At 44.6% G+C, this 17,287-nt stretch overlaps 1 protein-coding gene and 1 long non-coding RNA gene across 2 annotated transcripts in view; one reads left to right on the top strand and one right to left on the bottom strand.

Annotated features, from left to right (window-relative positions):
• Window positions 1–17,287, bottom strand: part of LOC125725484 (plexin-A1-like) — a 137,402-nt gene that overhangs the window by 114,229 nt on the left and 5,886 nt on the right. The window contains 1 exon segment of the mRNA XM_049002420.1: window positions 10,510–10,578. The gene's annotated coding sequence lies outside the window, so the exon portion shown is untranslated.
• On the top strand, window positions 1,109–6,737 carry LOC125725500 (uncharacterized). The gene is made up of 4 exons (XR_007387504.1): window positions 1,109–1,215; window positions 1,992–2,026; window positions 2,260–2,420; window positions 2,552–6,737. It is a non-coding gene; the product is annotated as an uncharacterized LOC125725500 (long non-coding RNA).

The raw sequence follows: 17,287 nt of genomic DNA, 5'->3' as shown, positions 1-17,287 counted from the left end.
TACACCAACAGCAGGCCGTCGGTTGCAGGTTCAAAGTGAGCGGATATTTACCGCCCTAAATCCCTGTAAAATGGTGATCTATTTTGCTTTGCACTAAATAGTTAATTTTTCTGTAGTGTAAAATTATTTCAACGTTAGCGAAAACACTAAACGCAAACACTGCTAAAATTTCAGGAGGAGGAACGAATTACTGACATTCCAACACAACAAAATTGATTCCTCACCTTAAGGCAAGACAGTGAAGAGTATGAAGAGTTTCGGAAAAACAAATCCGTAACAATAAACAAAGCTGCAATACTGCCAAATAACGATTGTCCGTCGGTATCGCAAAAATGTGCTAGCAAAAGAGAACTCAGTACAGACAATGCAAAACCAAAAGATATATTACTCAGAAAATTGCGGAGTTATTCATACTTGATTATCAGCCCTTCCTTCTCTTATAATTACATAATATGTATACAGTTATAAAATATAGTGTTGTATGTCAGAGATGGTGTTTTACCAAAAATAAATACGTTCTCTTATTTTTGAACGTAACTTATTTATTTTTTATTTATTTGGGTGGAGTGTCCCTTTAAATTTACTTGAGCAGAACCTCCCAAACAATCGGTATCGGCCAGTAGTAATCGGTGCCTCACTACTAGCAACGTACGTAAATTACTGTAAACATAAAAGATACAGCGAAGTAACTGCACAAAAAATATTAAATAAAAGACAAAGCGGGGATTGGTTGGTATGGCACGCTGATTGGACTTCTTAGAAATCTGTAGTAACGTAGCTAACGTCAATCCCACCCCCACTGCTCCGGCCCCCGAAAGGGGAAATAAATAAATGAGAATGCATGGAGTCACAGATTCTCGACAGCGCCGGTAAACCCGTCTTCCCAGATAATAGCCAGAGAGCCACAGTGCACCGGTGATTTATTGCTTTTGGCATATCAATTACGGCGCCCTGCACAAGGAAGAGCGACTGGCACTCAAACGGAATTTCTACACGCTGCATTTTTAACACGTAGGTCGCATATTGCCTGTACCACACACACCCCCCAGCCCCGCGCCCGCGCGCGTCCGCCAGCCACGCCCCGCACCCACTTCTGAGGAAACTCGCGCTACCCGCTCAGGGCATGCGGGCTGCATTTGGGCGTAGCGGCTGGAACGAGGCGCTTCTGGTTTGGAGACGTTAACGACGACGGGTCCCCGAGGCAGGTGCCATCCTGTAATTATCAGTAAAGACAACAGCATACCTGCGCCTTGCCGGCTTGGCGTAAAAATACTGTAAAGTGACACCAGGGAGGGAAAAAACGACTTCAGAGCTGGGGAATGCTGTGTTTAGTTAGGGTCGGGGGCAGCAAATCAAATCCATACGACAACGCCGACAAGACGAGTCCGTTTTTAAACAATTTTGCTATATAGATCTCTTTTAGAAAAGGAAAAATTATGTTCACACAGCTTCCAGAGAACCTGTGCAACAGATATATTAGCGGCGTTAATGACCGTTACAGGCGCTGCCCGCACTAATATTGCGTGAAGAAAAAGCTGACATTGACAAAGCCAGCCCTGAAAATGAAGGAACTGCACAAAAAGGCGATTCAATACGAGAGTCACTTTTACTGACAATATAAATCAAGTCGGGACTGCAAGCTTTGGAGCCCTACCAAGGGAGGGAAGGCAGCCAGACTAAACCACAGGGCAGCTGGAATAGCAGGGCCAGGAGGATGCCTTTCTCGGGAGCATGGTGGGGGTGTGCGTCTGGCAGGTGCCTGGGAGACTGCCCCCTCCCAAATAGGGTTACATGCCACGCGGTGGGTGATGGACCATCCCTTTGCACAGCCCGTTTATGCACTTGTGTTGCAAATCATGAAAAAAAATCTAAGATTTATACCGGGTATTCAGGGCGGTTGAAGGGGGAGGGGGTGGAACAAAAAAAGGAGAAAAAACCCACACCCGTTTTGCTGCCCCTCTAACCTTTACTCCTAATTACATCTTACTTAGCTGCCCAGGGGTAGGCCACCGGGACAGAAGAAGTGGTAAGTAGATTCAATGCTAACAATCTTGTTAGCAAGCCAGACTGGCTGACAGTTACAGATATTTATTAAATACATATCATTATCTAGATAATGAACAAAGGGTGTAAAAGTGTGTGTGGGGGGGGGGGGGGCTCTAGAGAACTTTTAGCCTGCTGGGTTTGTCATCACATCCCATTCCCAAGGCTTAAACTGCCCAATTAGCGATTAATTATCTATACTGGATACACCTTAAGATTCCCCCACAGATGCAAAACCTCACATCCAACCAGCATCTGTTCCACGGGACACCAGAGGAGCGGTCGCTAAACATGCACTTAACTGGAGTGGAGACGCATAACATGCAGTAAGCAGCTGCCAATTGATGGGAAAATATCACAAAGACGGAGATAATGAGGTAAGTAAGAGGCGAGCCTGGAAGCCTAGGGAGATGAGGCCCTTCAGGAATTCAGCTCGACACCCCAGTATTAAATCTATGACAAATTTATTTTGAGACTCTCTCTCCTCTCACACCAAAACGTTCCCAAGAGTCTCTGATTTGCTTGACTGGTGTGAAGATTTGACGTTTAGGAAACATCTGCACCCGACTAAAGAAACTCCATCTATGACCCTCGGCTCTCTGGCTGCAGGTAGGACAACAAATCTAACATGCAGCCTCTTGCTAGGGTTTTTTCGGGGGGGATAAATTACTGGCCACATCAAGGATACTGCTGGGTTAGGCTTACTCTTCCAAAAGTAGGGAGAACAGAGACACCATGTATGAACGACAGGGGTTACATACACTTTATATAGTTTAAAAAAATGTCATATAAATGATATATAAAAACCACTACTACATAACAGTAAGGGGTAACTATAATGATGATGAACACAGTGATAGCATGATGATGATCAGAAACATTCAGGATTTACCGGCATGAAGACCGTTTTGAGTGATATATTGATTTACTCAACTTTGCAATACTGCCACGGGGATAAGAAGCCAATAAATGGATGGATGAATCATTAAAGTTTTTAATAAAATTGCATATATTCTCTGGGATGCAAAGGGTAGCAGGTAATAAACAGTTAAAATCCTGAAAACTAAGGACGGCATTTGGTTTCACATGTCAAACATTATTTGCTTATTTAGCAGACATTTTTGTCCAAAGTGATATACAAGTGAAGATCATACAGCTGGGTCAGACACTGTCCCAGGGGCAACTGGGGTTAACAGCCTCAAGGACTCAAGAGTGACATCACTCAGCCAGGCATGGGATTTGAACCAGCAACCTTTCAGTTACCAGAACAGAGTGCTAACCTGCAGAGTCAGGCACCAACCCATGTGACTGACAGACTGCTGTGTTAGATAAGACTCGTGCCCCCCAGGCCTGTCCCACTAAACTGTGCTCTCCGATCTTACTACTTAGATGCATTTTAGAACAAAAAATGGCAAAAAAGACTGGCCTGCCGCAGTTACATACCATCACAGAAACACAATCATTTAAACTGAGCAGTTTTAAAGCAATGGCACAAGCCTGGAAGAGCCAGCAAATTGACCGTGAGTGTGCCAAGTGTCACTTGAAATCTCACAATAAGATCAGATATGTAAGGGCTGGGTGGGGTCATTAAATGTACCCCAATTGCTTATCATTTCTCTCGGTGTTTTTGGCACCAAAAATCAGTCATGACTGCAGCTCCTCTTTCCATCCTGCCACATCCACGTGAATACCAATATTTAGCTCATTTGTGTGTTCGCTGCAAACATTTACCACAGGAGAAACAAATTATACAGTGAGCAGCCTATGAACACACTCTGTAATTATCAAAAGGTCAAATCTGGGGGGGGTTATGATTGTACTGCTTTGTTTCTTACAATTTCCTACTTTAATAACCACCTGTGTGAACCCCTGAGGTCAATGAAGTGTGTGTGTTAAAAAGGAATAGATATAAAATTTTAACAAGGACATTTCTAGTATTATCCCTATTGGCATCGTAAATTATCACAAATGTTGTTAGGATTGAAACAAGGGCCATAGGACAAAGGCTCTATGCTGAGAATCCATGTGTTCGCAAAAAGCGTTTAAGGCAAGCTAGCTGACAGAATGACACTGACCCTCAGCCTACCTTATGAGCTGGCCACCACAATTCAAGTGGGGCTATTAAGGACATGAGTTTGGGACCTTATACCCTACAGCTCTATGAACAAGCATACCAGGAACAAAAGGAGTTACCTCACAGTGGGAAAACAGCTACAGTCATGGAATGAGAAGGGACCTTTGGCCCCTTAAAGGCTATTTGTTCCAACCCATATCATTCCCCTTCTGGAGGTGGACGCTGAAGAAATATGATACTACAGACCAGGGGCACAGGAGCAGACAACAGGGAAATCAAATAAGAAGAGGAAAATAGTTTCCGTCTTCCATCAAGAAAGGGCTCAATCCTATCAACCCAAGCAATTAAACTACACAATACTGAAAACCAGACCTATTTAGAGTTCTCTCAGTAAGTGTCCCATGGTAATCAGCAGAGAAATTAGCTCTGCACAACAGTAAGTGTGGTCACCACGTGAGGGATTGGGGCCTGTGGGAGTCCAGCATAGGTGCACCAACCCCAGATGGCTAAAGACATGTCCAGACCCACAAACATGTAAATTTTGCTTCCTCTGATCCCCAAACACACGCATAAACCCAAGGCAGCACATCAATGGGTAACGGCAATCGCCAGTGTGTCCAAAACTAAGCCCATACATCATGACAGGGAGAGGAAGCTGTCAGCATTCACTTGCTGTAAATGATCAGAATCACCAAGAACTCCACCCTTTCCCATACAGCCAGGGGCACCCAGGCTTCTTCACCAATGACTCATGCAAATTCCTCACCAATGGCATTATCTGAACTCCCATCTAATTGTTAAAGCCATACTTATAGTGCCGGAACACGTACACGTACATACATACTCACTCGGTTCATTAGCAGGATCCCCCACAGGATGGCTGACTAGCAGGATCCTATCAAACCCACAAACCTGAAGTTAGTGGCCCAGCTGTGATTACCACACCATCCCACAGAGGCTGAAAGCACTACTCAAGTTTGAGAACCTGCAGCAACATCCTGCCCAAAAGGAGCCCCAGAAGGAACAGGGTTTCTAATATAACAGGGGCAGGGCCATAGTTTACTCTTTGGTGACAGACATTCCGAATAGAGACTGAAAGGAATGGGGTTAGAAAACGCACCAGGGCAGCAAGATGGGAACTAGTAATCTGGTTAACTGCTGAATTGACCGTGTTTTCAAGACTTCACACCAGCATTGATCCTTTCGATTTGCACAAACAAGAACAGGATATTCAAGAGACACATCGATCCTCATTTCTGCAACTTCAGTGGGACAGCCAGCCACTGATGGCCTTCAGTACACAGCGGCAATCCCAGCTTAAACGCTGATGGCTCAGGTCACAGAAGACACTTAGCTATCAAACAGCAGACTGAACCAGAACTGCTCCAGCAGAAAACTGCAGGAAGAGCAAGACTGCAACCACTGAATATTTTGATATTTAATTTTTCCATTAGACCTGGATTATTACATCATACTACTGTCTTTATAAACCCATATAATTCACTGCAACATCCTGAAGTGTTAAAATGCTGAATATATTAATGAAGAGCATACAGTATTAGACAGAACAGCATCGACAAGCTGAATAATTTTATTACAAAAGTTACCATCAGTTAAATCATTCAAGTTTTGGTCTTTAACCAAAACCTGGCACCTCCGAAAAAACACATTAAAACGCCTCATAGCTGTTTCACAAAGCATACTGCTGAAAAGAAGGGCTTTCATTCCAATTTATATTTTGCATATTTTACTGCATACAGAACTACTGTGTGAAAAATTTTTTTGCCAGTACTAGCCAGCTTGATTTTCTTGCTTTCCCTCTGTCTTTTTCTTCCGCTCAGTTTTAACAGACGTGCCACAAACGTCTTCCCTGCCACTCTGCTTTACAAAGTGAAATTGGAATGTTCTGTGATTGTCCCATTTGCAGAAATGCCAAAGTAACTGCTACAGATCAACATTACACATAATGCGCGTTAGTGTTTTTTATTTGTGACATTCTCATGATTTATCAAAATTATCAAATAGTAGTTGCAGCGCATGGAGAGGGCATTTACAAGCAGGCATGGCCACTAGCTTGAGCAAGTAATTCAGAAGATGCTTTAGAGCCTTAGTCATCGAGGAGAGAAGGGGCAATGACGCTTTATAGAAGGACGGAAAGGAGATGCTGACCAGAACTCTAGGGCTCTGACTGTGCAGATGGTGCAAAGGTTCAAGGGACGGTTGGCGGTTTCACTACATATGACTGCCGGAGAATTAACGGCTTTGGAAACAGGCCGTCGGGCTTCATGTGCCCCTTCCGAAACTCTTACAGTTGCAGAGCAGCAGCTGTTTATAGCTGCTAGAGAACACGGTAGACCACCATACGTCTGTTTTAATCCTATTACCAGATGCCGGCTCCCATCAGAAACCCCTCCCGTACTCGATTCTAGAGTAGACTGTAATTACCACGTCTGGATGGAACCAGAGGGTAACAGCGTTGCGATTCTCCTGGGTGCAGAAGCATTAGCCACAATTCCCGTGGCTCACCGAAGTCTGGCATGAGGTGACACAACTTTCCTTCAGTTGCCCCTTGTCCCCCACCCCCAAGCTGAGGTGGAAAGTTCAGGTCCAGAAAGTACAAATCCAGACCAAGATTTTGTTTCAACCTATCAGTTGAATATAGAGAGTCACAGTGACAGAGTACTCTATGGATTGGTTGAAACAAAATCTTGGTCTGGATTTGCACTTTCTGGACCTGAACTTTCCACCTCTGCCCCCAAGTCATCAGATGACTTGACCTTGAGCCTAATTTCTATTCATTCTTAGCTTTTGAATGTTCTGTTGCTTTAATTTGTCCATCTCCAAAAAAAGGGCCAGAACGTGAAAGCTTGGTCACAGACCAGGCCAATACTTGGACCAGTCCTGATCCGCATCGGAGTGCCAAATCTGAAATGGCGTAGTGCCGTGCAAATGCCAAAATGGACTCAGGGAAATCAATCAATTTCTGAAAACATTATGGCATTTTTGGCAAAAATTAAGCAGGAAAATATAAGTTTTCCAGCTGGTTGGCTGCATGGTGGTCCTAGATCCACAGCTCGGTACTGACCTTTGCAGTGAAAGCCTTTCATTTATTCCACTGCTGTTTGTGCCAACACAATTACACCAGACTAATGAACAACCAGCAGAGATGGGGGTGGGGGGGGGGCTGTAGAAATTCGCTTCTCCTAGCCTTTTAAATCTAAAGGCTAGATTTGCATCTGAGATATAAACTAAAGTCTTAATTAAAACCCAGATGCACAAGCTAATAACGCTGGCTCACAAAATAAAAATCTACACGATTCACCGCTGATGTGACCTTTGACGTGATCCATGGCACACACATTTCAAAAGGGACAGATTACCAGATGGTGCTGCAACTCTCAAATGCATAAATGGATACACAGAAGATGGGAATCACCAGAAGAGGAAAAAAAAAAAACTTGAAGCTATTCCAGCTTGGACAGTAACATCTGGTTCTCTTCTGGACTACGTCATGCTCTGATTGGCTGAATCACGTCACATGGCAGGCCATAGAGTTTCAGACCCAAGCAAGTGACCACTCAGTAAAAGGGGACAAATAAAAGCAGCGTGAAGACCCATATGATATGGTGTGCACTGCGGCTTGCATGAGTGTGTGTACACGTGTGTGTGCTGGCAGCAGATACTGCGCTCAGTGCAGAGCCCGCTGAAGATGTGGTCTTCATTAGCTGACCAACGGCAAACTATTCGTTATGTTTTCTCAACACCGCGGGTGGAGGTATAGCCACCAGGGAGTTCAAAAATCAAATGAAATCTCATGTGGAAAGTGAGCCCTCTTCCCACCTCTAGACTCAAACAATCTGCAAAGGCTTAATTTAAATACTTAGGACCATTAGCCGTCATATGATGCCCGAAAATGCAGCAGAAAGATGTGGTCAAATTATATAGGGGCAAAGTAGCCCAGGCCTGTATCCACTACATTTAAATCTATGCCGATGACAATGAAATCCATCCACCCCAACACCTGTACTGGGAAACTGTCATCATACATCATAAATATTCATTCTCATTTCCATTGCCAGTCAGTGAAAAAATAACCAGCATTTTTTCCAGCTGCATTCTAGTCAATTCAGATTACAAACTCCTTCAATGGTTAAACAGTTAACGTAGAAATTTTAAGCTAGGTATTTTTCATACTGTCATACCATCCGGATATATCGCAGCATGCAGTATTTTGATGGCATTTTATTTTCAAAAGCAATACTATTCTGGTACCGTGAAATATCTGCAATAAAATTTGCAGAGCACCCCTTCCTGCAAGGGGTGGGTATTGTCCGGGTTTTTTTTCAGATACCGGTGCTAAAACAACACCTTTAAAATAGTGCTGGTGCCTGACCCAGTAATTTTAAGGGAGAGGGGATGCACAAAACAAAGGTCGATGACAGTAAAGAATGGCTAATTTGAGCTTAAAAATTAACAACAGGCCTATATTAACTTAAATACATAAATACAAAACATTTAAATTCACAGTAAATAAACCCTAACACTACAATAATTCAACAATAAATAACTCAACACTAACCCATGTGCTCGTGGGACTTTCAGGAAACACTATTACATGCTTTTGGTCTTTAGGACATATTAGACACACACAAATTATTTGTAAGTATATCATACATACATACATACATACAGCAGCACTGGAGGTACCAGTCAGAAAGCATGGAATGTTGGACCATTGCCAGCCCTTTAAATAATGTATTTGTCATGTCTTGTGGTGTAATTGTACTGTATGTGTAGTGTTAATGATAATTGTAAAAGTGGTGTGGGTGTGTGTGTGTGTGTGTGTGTGTGTGTGTGTGTGTGTGTCGCCATGTGTTGCTGGAGTGGTCAGGACGGCCAGCACAGTGGGCAATGAGTGTCGGGACCAATTGGTGCTTTAGTGTTTGGTCATTTGAAGGGCTGCAAACACAAAGCACTCCGGCTGAACGAAACTGCCTCATCTTCTTCCTACTGCCATGATGGAAGTAGGTCTGCTGGTTACTACTCTGGTGCGAGAAGTAGGATGCCAGAAGCAGCCCCACTGGTGCTACTGGAGTGTATCCTCCTGGACATCACTCTGACAGCTCGCTCCAGCCTGGCAGACTTGTGGGCATCTGTGGAACGGTGCAGCGGGAGAAGGAGCGGCAACCGTTTCGCGTTGAGGCTGGCTCAGAATTGCAAGCTGATAGAAAGGAAGCTCGTCTGCTGGTGCTACTCAGAGAGGGGACATTGGGCAACTTTGCCCCGAAGCCCACGCCAAATCTGCCAAGAGATGAGTGGGGGGTGGGCGACGCATTGATGGAGGTGCTTCCCCATCCTCTGAAAACGCCCCGAGCCCATGCAGCATGCTTTCAAATCTCCCCCGCCATCCCGTCAAAGCACTCCAAAACCGTGCAGCACGCCCTTAAGCCACACCTGCCAGTCTGCTAGGTCCCTGTCTGAGATGACGTCAGAGACTAAGGAAGGTGACAGTTCACAGGGAGTGTGACCATTCACCAGCCACGCTGCGACTCTAGTTTTGAGCACAACCACCAGAGGCAACAAGCTGTGGCTGCTGAGGTGATACTGCTCACCTATGAAGAGGCGAGGCATGCCGCACCATGGAGGCCCACCTAGACCGGTAGCATCATAAGCTGGATGATAGGCATGACCAGAGCTGAACAGTTGGTGTTCAGTGTTTGTCCATTTAGGGGCTGCAGATAAAGGTGGCTCTTGCTAAACAAAACTGCCTCATCTGCTTCCTGTGGTGAGGCCTACATCTGCCAGTTACTACAATGTATACACACATACATGCATCGTATATACACACACACACACCTCCCATAACGTGGAGTGATATTGAAAGAAAACATTTATTTTAATGAATTAAAGGTATTTCAGAAGACGCAATTTCATTAAATATTTTTTTTTCTTTTTTAAATACGTCAATTTAAAATATTCATGACAACATTCATGGACATTGTCGACTAATCGCAGCAGCCCTAATCAAAATTCATTATTGCTCTTTACCCACGGGCTAAATTGAGCATACATTGCTAAAAATTACAACCACGAGATAATGCCGTATTCACACCTTGCAGTTTTGGGATAAAGAGTGGAAGTGGGGGTAATATGGGGGGAAAAAGGTTAATATAAGCAAACTTCTAATGATTTTGACTTTATATCAGTGATTAAGTAATTCTGATTTGTAAAGATGAAATTATGGGAAAAAAGCAAGTTTTTGTTCGAGCACGGATTACAAACACAACCAACACTACTTTTTTGCCAAATGACCATATACCATCGATTTTTAAACTATTTTGTCATAAATTATTTGGTAGCAAATTGTTGCAGATGAAAAGTACGTGACCTACCCCGGGAACAGCCTCCACACTGACTCATATGACCCTAGAAGAGCTGTCAACATTCCGGTTGCTAGTGACCTGTGGAATGTACACAAAGATTAAAGATGTAAATATAACTAAAAACAAAACACTTTCACATTCACTTAACGACGCCCTGGTGTCAGAATCCTTTTGAGTGAAACACAGCCACACTCCAGACAATTGAGTTTTCGGCATTTTAACCATGTTTAAGGTAGCTACTAACGTGCAACAGTAATGTTAACTAGTGATGACACATGAAGTGCGGTAAGGCTTCTGTTGCTTGAGCACCAGAGGGTAAATATTTCAAAATCGACAGCTCAGGCGGGTAAGTAGCACCGAAACCTGCATTACAGTATGGTGCAGTAAGTACCGATCATATAGGAACCGGTGCCATGTTGGCACCGTGCTTCGGTACTCATCCCTACTTCCCGCACGATAAAAATTTGGCAAAATTATGTCACCAAGATTTCAAAATGGCATGGATGTACTAAAATATAGTGCATAGAAAATATTACAGCATATCGTATTGCCGCGCATGCCTACACAAACTTGCCGACATCAGGTTACAGGCCCACAAAACGTGTATATAAATAGTGCGACCCCCACTAAATAGTTAGCATGCTATCTTGAGTAAAGGCCTATTAACTGAAGTAATAATCATTAGAACAGAGGAAGTCACCCTCTCCAGTCATTTCCATATGCGTTTATCATTTTCCCATCATTCTCTAACCTTCTATAATGCGATAACAGTGATAGGAGGGGGGGAGCGGCTTGGGACAGATTCAGCTGTACTCCAATTGACGACCAAAGTTAATGAAATAGATCTTAACTGCGAGAAAAAGGGGGTTAAGGCAGCACTGACATCACACCCAGCTCTGGGCCTCAAGGGCAGAAGTGATGCATTTTTGTCTGCGAAACCAGGGGTGGGGCACCACTTAGCTGCGACACGCATGTTCAAACAGCACCCTACTTGTTTGTTCGGAGCCAACTTTCACGTCTCTCCAGCTTTTCCGCTACAGAGCCGCCTCGCGCGCCGCCGACGGTTCCACAGAAAAGCATCCGCTAACTTTGGAGAGTGAGAGTGAGCAATGGGAATAGGGCAGCCCTGCTTGCTGGTGACGCCCTCATTCACTTCCTGGCTGAATAACAGCCTGAACAGTACTTCTGAGCTACCTGCCTAGCGGGAAGTTTCATTTTCGTCTCTGGTGTTATTTTGGGTCCCTTCGCATGTACAGAAGTCCATCTGCTGCAGTGCTCCCTGGGAAAGGTGAGCTGCAGGCTCAGTAACACAGCCCTGACCCTCCCCACCAGTAGAAGTGGGGGATCAAGGTTAAGGATCCAGCCCTTAACAGAACAGGCTGCCGTGAAGAGGAGCAAAGAACAGGAGAAGCCCAGGGGCTCCTTAAGCGAATATGAAAGAATAGACCCCTGGGACAGAGGGAGGTAGGAATAAAGGGAGGAGGAACCCAGGCCTCACTGCCTACCTCAGACGACGCTCCCTCAGCCTATCAAAGGACAAATTCTCCCCGCTAGTGTTGTGCCAGCCTGCTAGCGCCCCTTCAGGATGATGCAAAGCCCATTATGAGGTCCAGTAATGGATAAGCTGAGCCTTGCCGATGGCAGGAAATTGTCTGGGCCTTGGAGGAAGCAGCACCGTGATGCGCTTGCAAAAAAGGCAGCTTATCTTGTCAGAGCCACAGAGCGTATCGGGGATGAACACGGGGACCAGTTCAGGCCAGCCTCTCCCCCCGGCAGGCGCAGAAAGAGCTGCTTGAGGAGGGATGCATTGGGGCAGACTACCTAAAATCCCCTCTCCTGTGCTGCCACCACCCAGGAGGGTTCAAGGGTACAAAAGTACACGACAGACCCCCATGGAACACACTCAAACATAAGTATGACCACAGACCAAAAAGACAAACAATTCATTATATTACACATGCTATATTGACAGAAGTATTGGGAGACTTCCCAGAAGTTTATAGTGTGTGTCTGTGGGAATTTTTGCCCATTCATCCAGAAGGTCAGGCACTGATGTTAGACGTGAAGGCCTGGCTCGTAATATGCATTCTAGTTCATTCCAAAGGTGTCCGATGGGGTTGAGGTCAGGGCTGTATGCTGGGCAGTCATGTTCTTCCACACACAAAAACTCACCCAACCATGTCTTTATGGACCTTGCTTTGTGCACTGGGCCACAATCATGCTGGAACAGAAAAGGGTCTTTCGCAAACTGTTCCGACCAAGTTGGAAACAGAATTGTCCATCAGCATTTCATATATATATGCGTGCGTGTGTATTTTTATTTATATATATATATATATATATATATATATATATATATATATATATATATATATATATATATATATATATATATATATATATATATATATATATATGAGACACACACACGTGTCACAAAAAGTTAAGCACCCAGGCGGAGTGGTGGAAATGACATGAATCTGCCCATGGTGAAAGGTCATGTGACCATATCGCAATGATTATAATATCAGATCCCACACGTTTGATTGGGGAATGATTGGGGGACCTGGCAAGCCACAAGAAGAGCTCAATATGCCTATGTCATTATCATAGACACACATTCCATGTGTGGACGGGTATTGTTTTGAAAGACACCAGGCTGCTGTCTCAGGAGGGATAAGACATGTGGACACAGGATGTCGCTGACATAGCTATGTGCCGTCAGGGTTCCCCGAATCACTACCAGAGATGCCCTGTATATACAGTTACATGCGGACATACACACAGATGTTGCACCCCCGGCTACCTTTTTTTCTCCCCTCAAAATTGTTCCCACATTCAGTTATCCAAAACTAAATCTATCCAACATGCAAATATCAAGAAGATACCTTTGGGGAGGGGGGGGAGGTGTAATTAAAGAGAGTCAGGTTTCCCGTCACCACCCAGTCCGCCCAATAACACGCTCATGTAACGGCGAGACTGGAAACATAGCAACGATGCTGCCAAGCTCCCACCCATTCCTCTCTGGCCCAAACCCATGGAAAAATATTAGGGGGGAGGTGGGGGGCAGGCTTAAAAATCTGCTTTCCAAATCCAAATCACCACTGCACATTGCTGGGGAAAAACATCTCACATCTGGCACTGTGGCAGTGGGAGGGAGCCACTGCAACAGCTACATTAGAACAGGAACAAACCACTTATCTATCTGTGCTTCAAAAGCGCTTCCAGAATGGACTGATTGACAGCCCACGCGCCCTCAGACTTTAGGCTTTCCAACTCTCGTTAAGGGCGTGAACAAGAATGAGGCCCAACTGTGCAGCCTGTACGAGTCACCCTTTCTATTGGTTTCTGTTGCCTACCTCATAAATACACCCATCCTCAACCTCCTCGACAGTAATTTAGCTCAGCAATAACACAGAATATCAAAATAAAAGGCAGAGGAAAAATATAGGTTCTTGAAACAAGAGCAGCACACCATAGCCTTTGTGAGGAACGTATGAGAGAGAGGCCCTTGGTTCCTGAACTCTCTCTGCCTGCACTTCGCACCCACAAACCTTTTATGCTCAGCCCCTTTTCTCATACAACATGTTTAAACACTTAACGGGAACCTGAATGTTTCACCTGAGATATAACTTTCAACTGCAGGGCAGGGAGATGTGCACTACAAATGATCAACTTAAATGAGAAATTAACCATTATCAGGACACTCAAAAACAGGCATCTATTTCGGTGGGAGCATACTATAACATATTTTTTTTTGCCCAGAGCAATCAGCCTCAGAGTGTACTGCAGCCTGCCAGACAAAGCCTGACCCTCGACCTTTCGTGTCTCTTTTTGGAGATGAAACTTTGGTCAATGCTCTCTCCCCGTCCCACAGAACAGGTACCTAAACTGGGGGTTGGGGGGGGGGTAGGTTCCATGTACACACAAAGTGACCCCTCCCCAGGCAAAGGAGTGGCGAGCGTCATGAACAGAAAAGAATAGGTATGAGCACCACCCAAAACCAGACTGTCGCAGCACCCCCAGGCCAAATCCGTAAAATATTTTACATGACACGATGGAAACAGAAAAAACTAAGGGGAAAATTAAGATCGCTTGGTTGAGTTGAACAATATCATGATGCCATACGGCAGTGAGAAGGTGGGTGAAAGACCCCCCGCCCTCAGAGCTCCAGCAAATAACTCAAGGTTTGTCAGGCATGTTGATGCCTCTCTGGATCGGATGGTATTTCGCACGCTGGGACAAGAGCAAAGGTCACAGAGTGCCGTCAGGATCATAATGTCGGTGAAGCCAAGCGTAGATTGGCCCTATGCCTCCCCCCCCCCCCAAAAAAAAAAAACCTTGACTAGAGCACCCTGTGACCCCCCACAATCCCTGTTACCCACCCAACCTCGCAGACCCCTCCCCACTCCCCAGAGTCTCACATTGTCTGTGCTGGCTAATTATTCCCAGACTGGCCGGGTCAAACCCCACCCCTGGGGCAGTGGGGGGGCAACTTGAAAGGCTAGATGTGAGTTCCCTGCTGGTCCATGCTGAAGGAATTCCTCTGCCAACAAGGTTTCTGTTGTTTGCTTTTTACGATTTTTTTTTTAAACATACACACACACATTACATATTTAACGGGAATTAGGATTTTAGCCCCAAACTTATTTGTTAAGTAAAAAGTTAACATTTTTATCACATTTCCCTTGGCTCTGCATTTGCTTTCCCGATGTTTCCATGGCAACAGGTATGCCTTAACCCTTTCATACATAAGAATAGCTAAAAACGGCGTGTCACGCTACACACCAAGTCACAATGATAACCAGGGCTGCTGGAAGACCAACACTCGGGACTGTTTAACCCCTGAGCCACGCACAATGGGCCACCACTGAGGCCCCCAGGATTCAGGGGGCCCACACGGGACGAAGGGAAAAAACGGAGAGGAGGAGAAAGTGAGAAAGAGAGAAGCAGGTTGGGGTGGGCCCTGCGCCATTTCACACTCTCCCCAGCAAAGTCTATTCCTCTGCGTGTCTTGAATTATGGGCCCCGTCGGACACCTTCCAGCAAACAAACGGTGACCCTCCTAAACACAAAGCCAATGGTTTCCAACATCTTTAAGGGAGTCAGACAATGACGACAGCAAGATGAAGAGCCACGGCACATGGGCCAAGAGAGCAGTTTACCAGCGTGCAGGAATTCCTCTGAATCACCTCCAAGCTTTGGGAGGGAAGAAAAGTAACTGGGTGGGGAACAATGATGTGAAATCAGAGACAATTTTTTTTTTCTAGGAATGTAATGAAGTACGGTACCTACACGCACATCCGACTCTGGAAGAAACAAAAGCACATTGGTGGTTCTTTAATTAGACAGTTACTGCACAAACATGGGCTTTTTACTTTGCAGTTGGAGTGCAAGACTGTAAAGAATAAACAGACAGCAAAGTCCAGGAAGACTGGAGACGAAATGAATCTCAGCCCCTATACATGAGGCCACCTTCACAAAAGCACAATCCATTTCACTTCTGCCTCCCCAACCCCACTGGCAGACAGCACAGCATGGGAGACCAACTCAACATATTTCTGTGCTTATCTCAGCCAGCGCGATCCAGGTCTGGTTCCAGAGGTCCAGAGTTCAGCAGCTTCAGTCAGACCCTCCATTCTGCACTCTCACATAATTACTGGCCCTGTGAGTCACCTTGCCAATTATTTCAAGTGTCATCCAGGCTACAGTCAAAATATAAGCTCCAAACTCCAAAAGATACGAGCTGCTTCTCCGTGGGTCAGGCTTGGATAACTTTGTGGCAGGCTTTTGCAGGCAGCCCCCAACCCACAAAACCAGCACACTTCAGCTTTCCTCATGGGGGGGCCAGGTTTATCAGGTTTATCTCACAGCGCTGCTTTTCCCTCAGGCAAAAGTCTTCCTTAAACGCTGTTTTCGATCGCTTTTATTTACAGGCAGGTGCTTGGACTCCTGAATTATTTAAATTCCCCTCGATAAAAACCTAAAAAAAAAACCTGCAGAGGCAGAGATCACAATATACTCTGAGTCGGGGGGTGAAGGGAGATTCTTGAGTAGCTCATCAAAGGCAGTGCACGACCAACAAGTCTCAGGACTGCTAAAACACCTCAACGGCGCGTGTAAAGGGGCTTGCGGATCTTCGTGATCCACGTGGACAATGCGAAATCGCATGTTGGGTAGCAAAGAATCACGATCATGCCGGAGGCAAAGATTCTGCTACCCCCTGCTCTGGACCATAAAAGAAAAATTTCAAAATGCATTTGGGAAATTAAACAAACAAAAATTATAACATTTTACTTGACAGGGCACAAATACTTAACAACTCGACTGTTACTGAAGTATCAATCATAAACAAATCATGAACAAATATAGTTGCTACTTGGGATTAAAGATGTGTCACGATTCATTAATGATGAACAAACATGAGATCAGTATTTTGCTTGTGTTATTCTTTACTTGTTCCTACGGTAGTTCCTTCAGTAGTTTGTAGAGCTTTACAAAATTAAATGCAGTAACAAATATAACAGCTGCTGTGGATGAAAGATGCATCGTGATTCATTACTGATCTCAAGTTTGTGCATCATTATTTTGCTGGTGTTATTTTTTACTTGTTCCTACAGTAGTTCCTTAGTTCAAAGATTTACAGAATTAGATATAGTAAATACAGTAGCTGCCTGAGATAAAACATGGGTCACGATTAATTAATGATTTATTAGTATGAGATCAGTATGTAAGACTTAAGTTTGTGGTAAATTAATACATAATTGTGTAACACTATATTATTTGT

Source organism: Brienomyrus brachyistius, unplaced genomic scaffold, assembly GCF_023856365.1.
Source record: "Brienomyrus brachyistius isolate T26 unplaced genomic scaffold, BBRACH_0.4 scaffold68, whole genome shotgun sequence".
Lineage (NCBI taxonomy): Eukaryota > Metazoa > Chordata > Actinopteri > Osteoglossiformes > Mormyridae > Brienomyrus > Brienomyrus brachyistius.
This window is presented reverse-complemented; position numbering and strand designations above follow the sequence as displayed.